Below are 11,361 nucleotides of genomic sequence, written 5' to 3'. Positions count from 1 at the left end.
AAAACTACAAAGTTGTTTGTTGTAAAAAACCAACGAAAACAAAATAAAAATAATAGAGAAAATTTACAGCCTCCCTTTACTCCCTCTTTGAAAACCTGTCCCTCAATATTCCTTTTATATGCACTTATATACCCAGCATGTGAACACACACACACACAGGTGCTGTGTGCTTACATAATATTTTGTACAACTTGACTTATCACACAGATAGATGCATACACACACATTAATCAGTAGTCAGGGTCCGGTTAGGAAAACAGAAGCTACTATAGTAGGCATTCCAAATAGTAGAAAATTAAGAAAGTGAGTTGGACATATAGATGATAAAAGAGCTGAGGAGCATACAAGTGAGAATGAGACAATCTATTTTTTTTTTTTTAAATGAAGGCAATAAACACTCCTAGTGATGGAGGAGAAATTGTAAGATGTCCAAAAAGAGCTAAAACCTATCATAAGTTGCCTGACATGAGACAACAGAGACAAATTCTAATCACTGCTAAAGATGCCACTCAGGTGAGATGAGAGACAGAGAGAGAGCGAGAGATTGGGAGAGAGAGGCTTTTCTTCTTCTATTCTGTTCTGTTCTACTAGTGTTTTTCATCATCTGATGCAAGGGAGTCTGGGAAATGTAGGTCTCTGCCACACTGAGCAGAATGTGGGGCAAGACAAAGAATGATCTGAGAGTCAACAAACAAATGGCGACCACGGTCCACCCATTTTGCCAGGAAGCTCCCATTCTCACTCTTCTACACACACCTAACTTTCATAAAACATGTTTCCACTTGCAGAATTCAACTAACTTTTGAACAAATAAAGAATCACTTTATTCCCAAAAAGGTGAGACACAAAGTAGTTTCCCTTACCATGTCCAAGAACCCAAGATGATAGGCGGTCCTCTCCCTTAGGACTACATGTGGCTCTTCAGTTTGGTGAACACTGACCTAAATTGAAAAGAAAAAGAACATCCTCGTTAAAAAAACATAGGGGAAGGAAAAGGAAAAATCATTGGTTTACATATAAAGACATACACTTATATGTAATAATGCATATTTATGTTTGTTATGTTTATAATATGCATGTCTGCTGTAGTCCTTATTGCTGTACCTGGAAACATCTCCCATAATATTAATCCTTGACTGTATTACAAACAATCAAAATAACTGACCTCTCTTACATTTCAAAGTCCCAGGTAGGAGAATCTGATAAGCATGCCAGGTAGTTTAGGTCATGTGCCCATGTTTTAGCTACAAAGGGGTAGGGAGAGGAAATTTCTGCCTATTTCAGCTTCCATATTGGTTAAATTATGATACAGTCATATAATGAAGTACAGATCACTAGAGTATTAGATGTATGAGATGTAATGGAATAATCTTCAAAATATATGCTAATGAGTAAGAAATTCAAAGTACTGCAGAGTGGTTTTAGTATGTGGCCATTCATGCAAAAAAAGGGAGAATATACATTCACTATATATATAAAATATAATAAAACCCAAGAAACTGTTAACAGTAGCTGCCACTGGAGATGGGGTTATGGGAAGAGTCAGGTGTATTAATAATAAACTTTTTTCTGTTAAAATTTTTTTACTGGGTGTTGTTTTTTTCAATACGAAAAGCTAATTTATTTTTAAAGAAGGGCAAATAAAGGTGTATGCTATCTCAAATTAAGAGTGATTATCTCAGGACAGTGTGATTATATTTGATTATCATTTTCTTCTTTGTGCTTTTATGCACTTGACAACTTCAGTAACATGAAAATGTGTTACTTCTATAATCAGAAAATAAGTACTTTAAAAACATTCTTAGAACACATCAGAAGGGATCAGCTTTACCTTGGATAATTGGACAATGCCTAATAAAGGATGAAGAAAAAACGTGTCACGTTTGTGTCATTCATATGCGCACATATACGCACAGAGCACACCATTCAAAATATATTTCCATAAGTAAAAAACAGTCATTGAGAAAGGTAAGGAAGTACAACAACAACAAAAACAACCTAAAACCAAAAATATATAAAATCCTTTACTTTTTCAAAGGAGACAAAGTTCTACCATCTGGTAACAATGAGAAGAACTTGCTACCAAATGCATCATTATGACTTTCTAATGCTTTCATCATCAAGAGTCTGGTGACATCACCAGTAGCAGAAGATTCAAACACAAGGAGAGTACTAGATAATACCTTTTTATACTTTTCATAAAGACTCCAAAATTAAGTGCTCAGAAAACACCCTAAGACCAAAACTAAAGGTAAGGCTCTTAGAAAGGGGCTGTATGAAAGTTTAGATGACTGGCAAAATCATAGCTAGGGATTATCCTCAAACCAAGGCCTTAGAAGTGCATTGTACAAGGTAGGTGACACACAAACATATCTCTGGCCTTTAAGAATAATGTCATTGAGGGTACATTGTCAGAAGCAATCTGGTTAAATGGAATCTTGCCTCATACACAGGTTATTTCTAATGTTCTTGAATTTTAAAGGTGGTCATTTTACGTTGCTAGACACTAAAATTATGCCTTTGCAGTTTGGTATTATCTAGAGAAGAACTGTCTAAAGAAATAGAATACAAGTCACATTTGTAACTTTAAATATTCTCATAACCCACAACACAAAAATACAAAAAGAAACAGATGATCTTTTTTTTTTTAAATTTCAACTTATATAATTTTATTTCAACTTAAATAATTTTTTGATTATTTTTGATTTTTTAAATTCTTTTTTAAATGTTCAATTACAGTTGGCATCTAACATTATACTCATTTTACATGTATGGTATAGTGATTAGACATTTATATAACTGATGAAGTGATCTCCCCAATAAGTTGAGCACCCTTCTCATCCCATGCATACATAAAACACTGTTGACTATATTCCCCACGATGTACTTTATATCCCTGTGATTATTTTGTAACTCACAATTTGTACTTCTTAATCTGTTCACTTTCACCTAGTCCCCCCAACTCCCCTCCCATCTGGCAACCATCAATTTGTTCTCTGTATCTATGGGTTTGTTTCGGTTTTTAAAAAGTCATTTTTATTGTTATTCTATTACAGTTGTCCCCCTTTGTCCTCCTCTGCCCATCCCATCCCCTGTTCCCTCAGTCAATTCCCACACTGTTGTCCAAGCCCAAGGGTCATTCATACATGTTCTTTCACTAGTCCTTTCCCTTTCTTTCCATCATTATTCCCTTTCACCCTCCCCTCTGGTCACTGTCAGTCTGTTCCATGTTTCCATGCCTGTGGTTCTATTTTGTTCATTAGAATGCCTCTTATAAGTGAGATCACATGGTATTTGTCTTTCACCAACTAGCTTGTTTCACTTAGCATAATATTCTCCAGTTGCATCCATGCTGTCACAGAACATAGGAGTTCATTCTTTCTGCTGCATAGTATTGCATTGTGGAAATGTACCATGGTTTTCTGATCCACCCATTTACTGATGGGCACTTAGGCTATTTCTAGCGCTTGGCTATTGTATATAGTGATGCTATGAACATAGAGGTGCATACGTTCTTTTGAATTGGTGACTCGGGATTCTTAGAGTATATTCCCAGCAGCAGAATCACTGGGTCAAAAGGCAGTTCCATTTTTAGTTTTTTTGAGGAAATTCCATACTGTTTTCCACAGTAGCTGCACCAGTCTGCATTCCCACCAACAGAGCACTATGGTTCCCTTTTCTCCGCATCCTCACCAGCACTTGTTGTTTGTTGATTTATTAATGATGGACATTCTGACTGGTGTGAGGTGATATTTCATTGTGGTTTTAATCTGCATCTCTCTGATGGCTAGTGATGTTGAGCATCTTTTCATATGTCTATGGGCCATCTCTATGTCCTCCTTGGAGAAGTGTCTATACAGGTCCTTTGCTCATTTTTTAACCGGATTGTTTGTCTTTCTGGTGTTGAGTTATATGAGTTCTTAATATATTTTAGAGATCAAACCCTTGTCTGATGTATCATTGGCAAATATGTTTCTCTGTAGGTCAGTTCCCTTTTCATTTTGATGATGGTTTCTTTAGCCATGCATAAGCTTTTTAGTTTAATGTAGTCCCATTTGTTTATTTATTCCTTTACTTCCCTTTCCCTAGGAGACTATCAGCAAATACATTGCTACATGGGATATCTGAAATTTTCCTGCCTGTGTTTTCCTCTAGGACTTCTATGGTGTTACAACTTATATTTAAGTCTTTTATCCATTTCAAGTTTACTCTGGTATATGGTGTAAGTTGGTGGTCTAGTTTCATTTTTTGCATGTCCCTGTCCAGTTCTCCCAACACCATTTATTGAAGAGGCTATTTTTGCCCCATTGTATGTGCCTGTCCCTTTGTCAAATATTAACCATAGAGACATGGGTTTACTTCTGGGGTCTCTAGTCTGTTCCATTGATCTATGTGTCTGTTCTTATGCCAGTACCAGACTGTTTTTAATTATAGTGGCCTTGCAGTATAGTTTGATATCAGGTATTGTGTCAAGATTGCTGAGGCTATTCAGGGTCTTTTTTGGTTCCATACAAATTTTTGAAATATTTGTTCTAGGTCTGTGAAATACGCCATTGGTATTTTAATAGGAATTGCACTGAATCTATAGATTGTTTTGGGTAGTATGAACATTTTAATGATGTTAATTCTTCCAATCCATGAAAACATGGTATATGCTTCCATTTATTTTTATCTTCCTTAAGTTCATTCTTCAATGTTCTATAAGTTTCCCAAATACAGGTCTTTTACCTCCTTGGTTAAATTTATTCCTAGGTATGTTATTTTTCTTGTTGCTATAGTAAATGGGATTTTTTCCTAGTTTCTCTTTCTGATATTTAATTGTTGGTATATAAAAATGCCATTGATTTCTGAATATTTGTATCCTGCTATTTTGACAAATTTACTTATTAAGTCAAGTAGTTTTTTGGTGGATTCTATAGGGTTTTCTATGTATACTATCATTTGTCTGTGAATAATGAGTTTTACTTCCTCCTTTCCAAAATGGATGCCTTTTCTTTTTCTTATCTGATTGCTGTAACTTGAACTTCCAGTACATTGTTGAATAACAGTTGTGAATGCGGACACCCTTGTCTTGTTCCTGATCTTAAGGGGAAAGCTTTTAGTTTTTGCCTGCTGAGTATAATGTTGACTATAGGTTTCTCATATTTGGTTTTTATTATGTTGAAGTACGCACCATCTAATCCCACGCTGCCAAGTGTTTTTATTATAAATGGATGCTGGGTTTTACCAAATGCTTCTTCAGCATCTATTGATATGATTATGTGGTTTTTGTCCTTCATTTTGTTTATGTGGTGTACTGCATTTATTAATTTGTGAATACTGTATCATTCTTGCATCTCTGGAATAAATCCCACTTAATCATGGTGTACGATCTTTTTAATGTATTGGTGAATTCATATTGCCAATATTCTATTAAGCATTTTAGCATTTATGTTCATCAGAGATATTGTCCTGTAGTTTTCTTTCTTTGTTGTATCTTTACCTGGTTTTGGAATTAGGATGATACTGGCCTCATAAAAAGTTTAGGAGTCTTCTCTCTTCTTAAATTTTTGGAATAGTTTGAGAAGGATAGAAATTAGTTTTTCCTTAACTTCCTTAAATGTTTGGTAAAATTCATCTGTAAAGCCATCCAGTCCAGGGCTTTTGTGTGCTGGGAGTTTTTTGATTACTGCTTCAATTTCACTAGTTTTATCCATGTATTTAGGCTTTCTGCTGCTTCTTGATTCAGTTTTGGAAGACTGTATGTTTCTAGAAACTTGTCCATTTCACCCAGGATGTCCAATTTCTTGGCATATAGTTGTTCATAGTAATTTCTTACAATCCTTTGTATTTCTGTGGTATCAGTTATAACTTCTCTTTCATTTATGGTTTTATTTATTTGGGTTTTCTCTCTTTTTTCCTTGATGAGTCTGGTTAAAGGTTTGTCAATTTTGTTTATCTTTTCAAAGAACCAGCTCCTGGATTTATTGATCCTTTGTTCTTTTAGTCTCTATGTCATTTAATTCTGCTTCATCTTGATTATTTCCTTCTTTCTACTCACTTTGGGCTTTGTTTTTTGTTTTTCCTCTAGTTCCTGTAGATATAAGGTTAGGCTGTTTATTTGAGATTTTTCTATCTTTTTTTTTATGTAGGCCTGTATTGTTATGAACTTCCCTCTCAGGACTGCCTTCACTGTGTCCCATAGGTTTGGGGTTGTTCTGTGTTCATTTTCATTTGTTTCCAGATACTTTTAAATTTCTTGATGTATTGTTAACCAATTCATTATTTAAAAACATGTTATTAAGTCTCCATGTATTTGAATGTTTTGAGTTTTTTCCTTGAGGTTGGTTTCTAGTTTCAACCCATTGTGATCTAAGCACATGTGTGATATGATTTCAATTTTCTTGAATTTGTTGAAGCTTGTTTTGTGTCCTACCATGTGGTTTATCTTTGAAAATATGCCATGTGCATTTGCTTCTTTGGGGTGAAAGGTTCTATATATACCAATTAAGTCCACTTGATCTAGAGTGTCATTCAGTGCCACAATATCCTTGTTGATTCTTTGTTTGGAAGATCTATCCATTGCTGACAGTGGGGTGTTTAAATCCCCTACGATGACTGTGTTGTTATCAATAACTTTCTTGAAGACCTCCAAGATTTTCTTTATATATTTAGGTGCTTCTATGTTGGGTGCATATGTGTTTATAAGGGTTATATCGTCCTTTTGGATTACTCCCTTAAGTATCATGCAGTGACGTTCTTTGTCCCTTTTAATGGCTTTTGTTTTGCAGTCTATTTTGTCTGATATAAGTATTGCTACCCCAGCTTTTTTGTGTGTCTGTTTGCTTGGAATATTTTTTTCACTTTCAATCTGTATAGATCTTTTGTTCTGAGGTGCATCTCTTGTAGACAGCATATATGCAGGTCACGTTTTCTTATCCATTCAGTTACCCTATGGCTTTTGATTGGAAAATTTAATCTATTTACACTTAAGGTTATTATTGATAGGTACTTATTCATTGCTATCCTTACAATACCTGTGTTCCTCTCACTACATATTTCTTCTCCTTTTTATAACAATCCCTTTAGCATCTCTTAAAAATATGGAATGCTTCATGAATTTGCATGTTATCCTCACACAAGGGCCATGCTAATCTTCTCCGTATTGTTCTAATTTTAGTCATGTGTTGCTGAAGTGAGCACTGTTTCTGTTTTGATTATTTTGTTTTTTAGATGCCACATATAAATGTAATCATATGGTATTTGTTTTCTCTGTCTGACTTTTTTCAGTTAGCATAATACTCTCTAGGTTTATCCATGTTGTTGCAAATGGCTGAGCAATATTCTATTGTATACATGTCCCACATCTTCTTTATCCAATTGTCTATCAGTGGACTTAGGTTGCTTCCATATCTTGACTATTGTATATGAAATAACCTTCCTCATTTCTGGTTACAGTCTTTGTTTTAAAGTCTATTTTGTCTGATATAAGAATTACTACCCCATCTTCCCCCCCCTTTTATTTCAGTATTTTTTATTTTTTAAATTACAGTTGATGTACAATATTACTTTAGCTTCAACTGTACAACCCAGTGATTAGACATTTATATAACTCTTCAAGTGATCATCCCAATAAATCTAGTACCTATCTGACACCATAGTTATGACAATATTATTGACTACATTCCCTGTGCTGTATTTTACATCCCTGTGACTATTCTGTCACTACCAATTTGTACTTCTTAATCCCTTCACCTTTTTAACCTATCCCCACACCTCCCTCCTGTATGGCAACCATCAAAATTTTCATTATTTACAATAGCAAAGATATGGAAGCAACTCAGTCTTTTAAAAAAATGTCCATTTGCATGAAATATATTTTTCCATCCTTTTACTTTCTGATTGTGTGTCTTTCAACCTGAAGTGGGGCTTAGAGCATTTAATTCATTTATATTTAAAGCAATTATTGATAGCTATGGAATTACTGCAATTTTATTATTCATACTTTTTATCTTTTCTTCTTCTTTCTTTTTTACCCTCACCTGAGGACATTTTTCACTGCTTTTTTAGAGGGAATGGGAGAGAGGAAGGGAGAGAGAGAAACATTGATGCGAGAGAAACATCAATTGGTTGCCTCCCTTATTCACCTGGACCTGGGATGGTACGTGTCCAGACTGGGGATGGAACCTGCAACTTAGGCATGTGCCCTGACAGGGAATCCTTTCAGTAAGAGAATGACTCTCCAACCAGCTGAGCCACACATAACAGGGCTCTTCCTCTTAATGAAATGTCTTCTTAAAGACATTTCTTGTAATACTGATTTGGTGGTGATTAACTCCTTTAGCTTCTTCTTGTCTGGGACAGATGATATTCATTTTAGTAATGTATTTCATTTAACCCACTATGTCCAAAATTTTATTTCAACATGTAGTAAATATAAACATAATTCGTGAGATATCTTACATTATTTTTTCAAACTGAGTTTTCAAACTCTACTCTTTGGAATAGCAACATTTCGAGTATTCGCTAGTCACTTGTTGCTAGTGGCCACCGTATTGGAAGGTATAGATCTAAAACATCTTGCTCGGACTCCGGTCAAGATGGCGGCATAAGCAGACGTGGCTTCCCTCTTCACATAACCACATCAAAATTACATCATTCAGAACTGTCAGAAATTGAGTTGAATGGAAGTCTGACAATTATGGAATTAAAGGGGAACCACATCCATCCAGACTGGTAGGAGGGACGCAGATGTGGAACAGGCTGGTCCCTCACCCATGTGTGGTGGATAAAAATTTGGGAGGGATTATCTCAGGAGCAAGGAGTCCCAGCCCCTCACCAGGTACCCCAACCCAGGGTTCCAGTTCTAGAAAGATAAATCCCCACAACTTCTGGCTGCAAAAACCAGTGGGGACTGAATTGGTGGAAAAAAATGGCTGGAGCCCCAAGAAGTTCCTCTTAAAGAACCCACATACAGACTCACCTACTCTGAGATCCAGCACCAAGGTAGCAGCTTGAAAGGCACCAGTGGATAAAGGAAGGAACTGAAGAGTCTGGCATCAAGGTGAGCAGAAGCCACTGTCCCTTTTCTAAACCATGCTCCCACAGAGCCAGCAAGCTGGTGCCATATCTGAGACTCCATCAACCTGGCTAACACGTTTTGACCTGCCTTGGTGATCCCAAGACTCAGCTCCACCCAACTTATGGGACTGCCCAAGCTGCTCTTCTATATAAATAGCTGGTCTCAGCTCCTGCTTCACAACTTCCTAAATCCTATCAAATAAGCAACAGCTGGCCTCAGTGAGTCCCAGGCCCAGCACTAGCAGCAGCAGCCTAGATTCATTGATTGGCTTCACCTGGGAATCTCCAAGCCCAGCACAAGTAGCAGCCATCTCAGATTGCTTTATAGCTCAGGCAGGTGGCCCCAGGCAAAACACAAGTGGGGTCTGACATTGGCTTGTTCCACCTGGGAAACCCCAGGACCAATGCTCTGATTGGACAGCTGCAGACTACATCAGAGTACCACCACCACCTTGCCCCTGCACAGCTGATCCTCCACGGAGGGTGGAGGGTGGTGATCAGTGGTCACAGCCAGTCCTTGCAGTTGACTGGCCTGGGCAAATCCCTCCCATTGATCTTTCAACAGCAGGCAAGGCTCAACGACAAGAGGAGGGCATACTCAGCCCACACAAAGGGCGCGCCTTGAGTACCCAGCTTGGGTGATAGGGGAGGCTGTGCCACTGGACCCTACAGGACACCTACTATATTAGGCCACGCTACCAAGACACAGAGCCAGAGAAGCTCTACCTAATACATAGAAACAAACACAGGGAGGCTGCCAAAACAAGGAGACAAAGAAACATGGCCCAAATGAAAGAACAAATCAAAACTCCAGAAAAGAGCTAAATGAAATAGAGATAAGCAGTCTGTGAGATGCAGACGAACACTGGTTACAAGGATGCTCAAGGAACTTAGTGAGGACCTCAGCAGCATAAAAAAAGATCCAGTCAGAAGCAAAACATTAACTAACTGAAATAAAGAACAATTTATAGGGAAACAAGAGTAGAGTGGATGAAGCCAAGAGTCAAATCAATGATTTGGAACATAAGGAAGAAAAAAACAACCAATAAGAATCACAAAAAGAAAAAAGAATAAAAAAAAGATGAGGATAGTATAAGCAGCCTCTGGGACAACTTCAAGAGCTCCAACATTCGCATCATAGAGGTGCGAGACGGAAAAGAGAAAGAGCAAGAGATTGGAAATCTATCTGAAAAAATAATGAAAGACAACTTTAATTTGGTGAAGGAAATAGACACGCAAAGTCCCAGAAGCACAGAGAATCCCAAACAAGATGGATGCAAAGAGGCCCACTCCAAGACACATCATAATTGAAATGCCAAAGGTTGAGATAAAGAGAGAATCTTAAAAGCAGCAAGAGAAAAGAAGTTAGTTACCTACAGGGATGTTCCCATAAGACTGTCAACTGATTTCTCAAAAGAAACTTTGCAGGCTAGAAGGGATTGGCAAAATATATTCAAAGTCATGAAAAGCAGGGACCTACAGCCAAGATTGCTCTACCCAGCAAAGATATTTAGAATCAAAGGACAGATCAAGAGCTTCCCAGATAAGAAAAAACTAAAGGAGTCCATCATCACCAAATCGTTATTATATGAAATGTTAAAGGGACTTATTTAAGAAAAGAAAGATTTAAACTATGTACAATAAAATGGCAAAAAATACAAATCAACAAATGAATCTAAAAGAACAAACTAAGCAACCAAGAAGAACAGAGACAGAATCATGGATATGGAGAGTGTTTTGATGGTCGCCAGATGAGACTGGCAATATGGGGCAATGGGTGAAGAGGTGAGGGGATTAAGAAGCACAAACAGGTAGTTACAGAATAGCCATGGGGATGTCAAGTACAGTGTAGGAAATGGAGGAGCCAAAGGACACATGACCCATGGCCATGAACAACGGTGTGGGGATTGCCTGAGGGAGTGGAGCGTGCTGGGTAGAGGAGGAGCAAAGGGGGGGGCGGGGATCAGGACAACTTAATAGCATAATCAGTAAAATATAATTTAAAAAAGTAAAACATCTTGCTCATTAATTTAAGTGTTCAAAAAGTGAATATCGGAGACCTCCATTTACTACAATACATAATCCAAAAGCAGGACCTGTTCTCCGATGCTGCCCACTAAAAACCAGTTTTCGCTTGTAAACAGAAACCCTGACACCTTCAACACAAGGCGCATTGGCTGGAGCCAAATATTCCACTTAAGAGCTTAATGCCTTCAATTTAGGCCCTTAATCACTATTTACAAGGATATACCTTTAAGACAGCTCATATATTTTTAGGTCGCTACTCTTATAGTCTTTGAA

At 37.2% G+C, this 11,361-nt stretch overlaps 1 non-coding gene across 1 annotated transcript; it reads right to left on the bottom strand.

The window, feature by feature from the left end:
* Positions 1–7,076: 7,076 nt before the first annotated feature.
* Positions 7,077–7,182, bottom strand: LOC150013641 (U6 spliceosomal RNA). The gene has a single exon (XR_016510910.1). It is a non-coding gene; the product is annotated as a U6 spliceosomal RNA (small nuclear RNA).
* Between the last annotated feature and the right edge of the window lie 4,179 nt (positions 7,183–11,361).

This window comes from Furipterus horrens, unplaced genomic scaffold (assembly GCF_987537825.1).
Source record: "Furipterus horrens unplaced genomic scaffold, mFurHor1.1.pri manual_scaffold_4, whole genome shotgun sequence".
In the NCBI taxonomy this organism is placed as follows: domain Eukaryota; kingdom Metazoa; phylum Chordata; class Mammalia; order Chiroptera; family Furipteridae; genus Furipterus; species Furipterus horrens.
The sequence above is the reverse complement of the archived record's forward strand: the minus strand, read 5'-3'. Positions and strand labels throughout refer to the sequence as shown.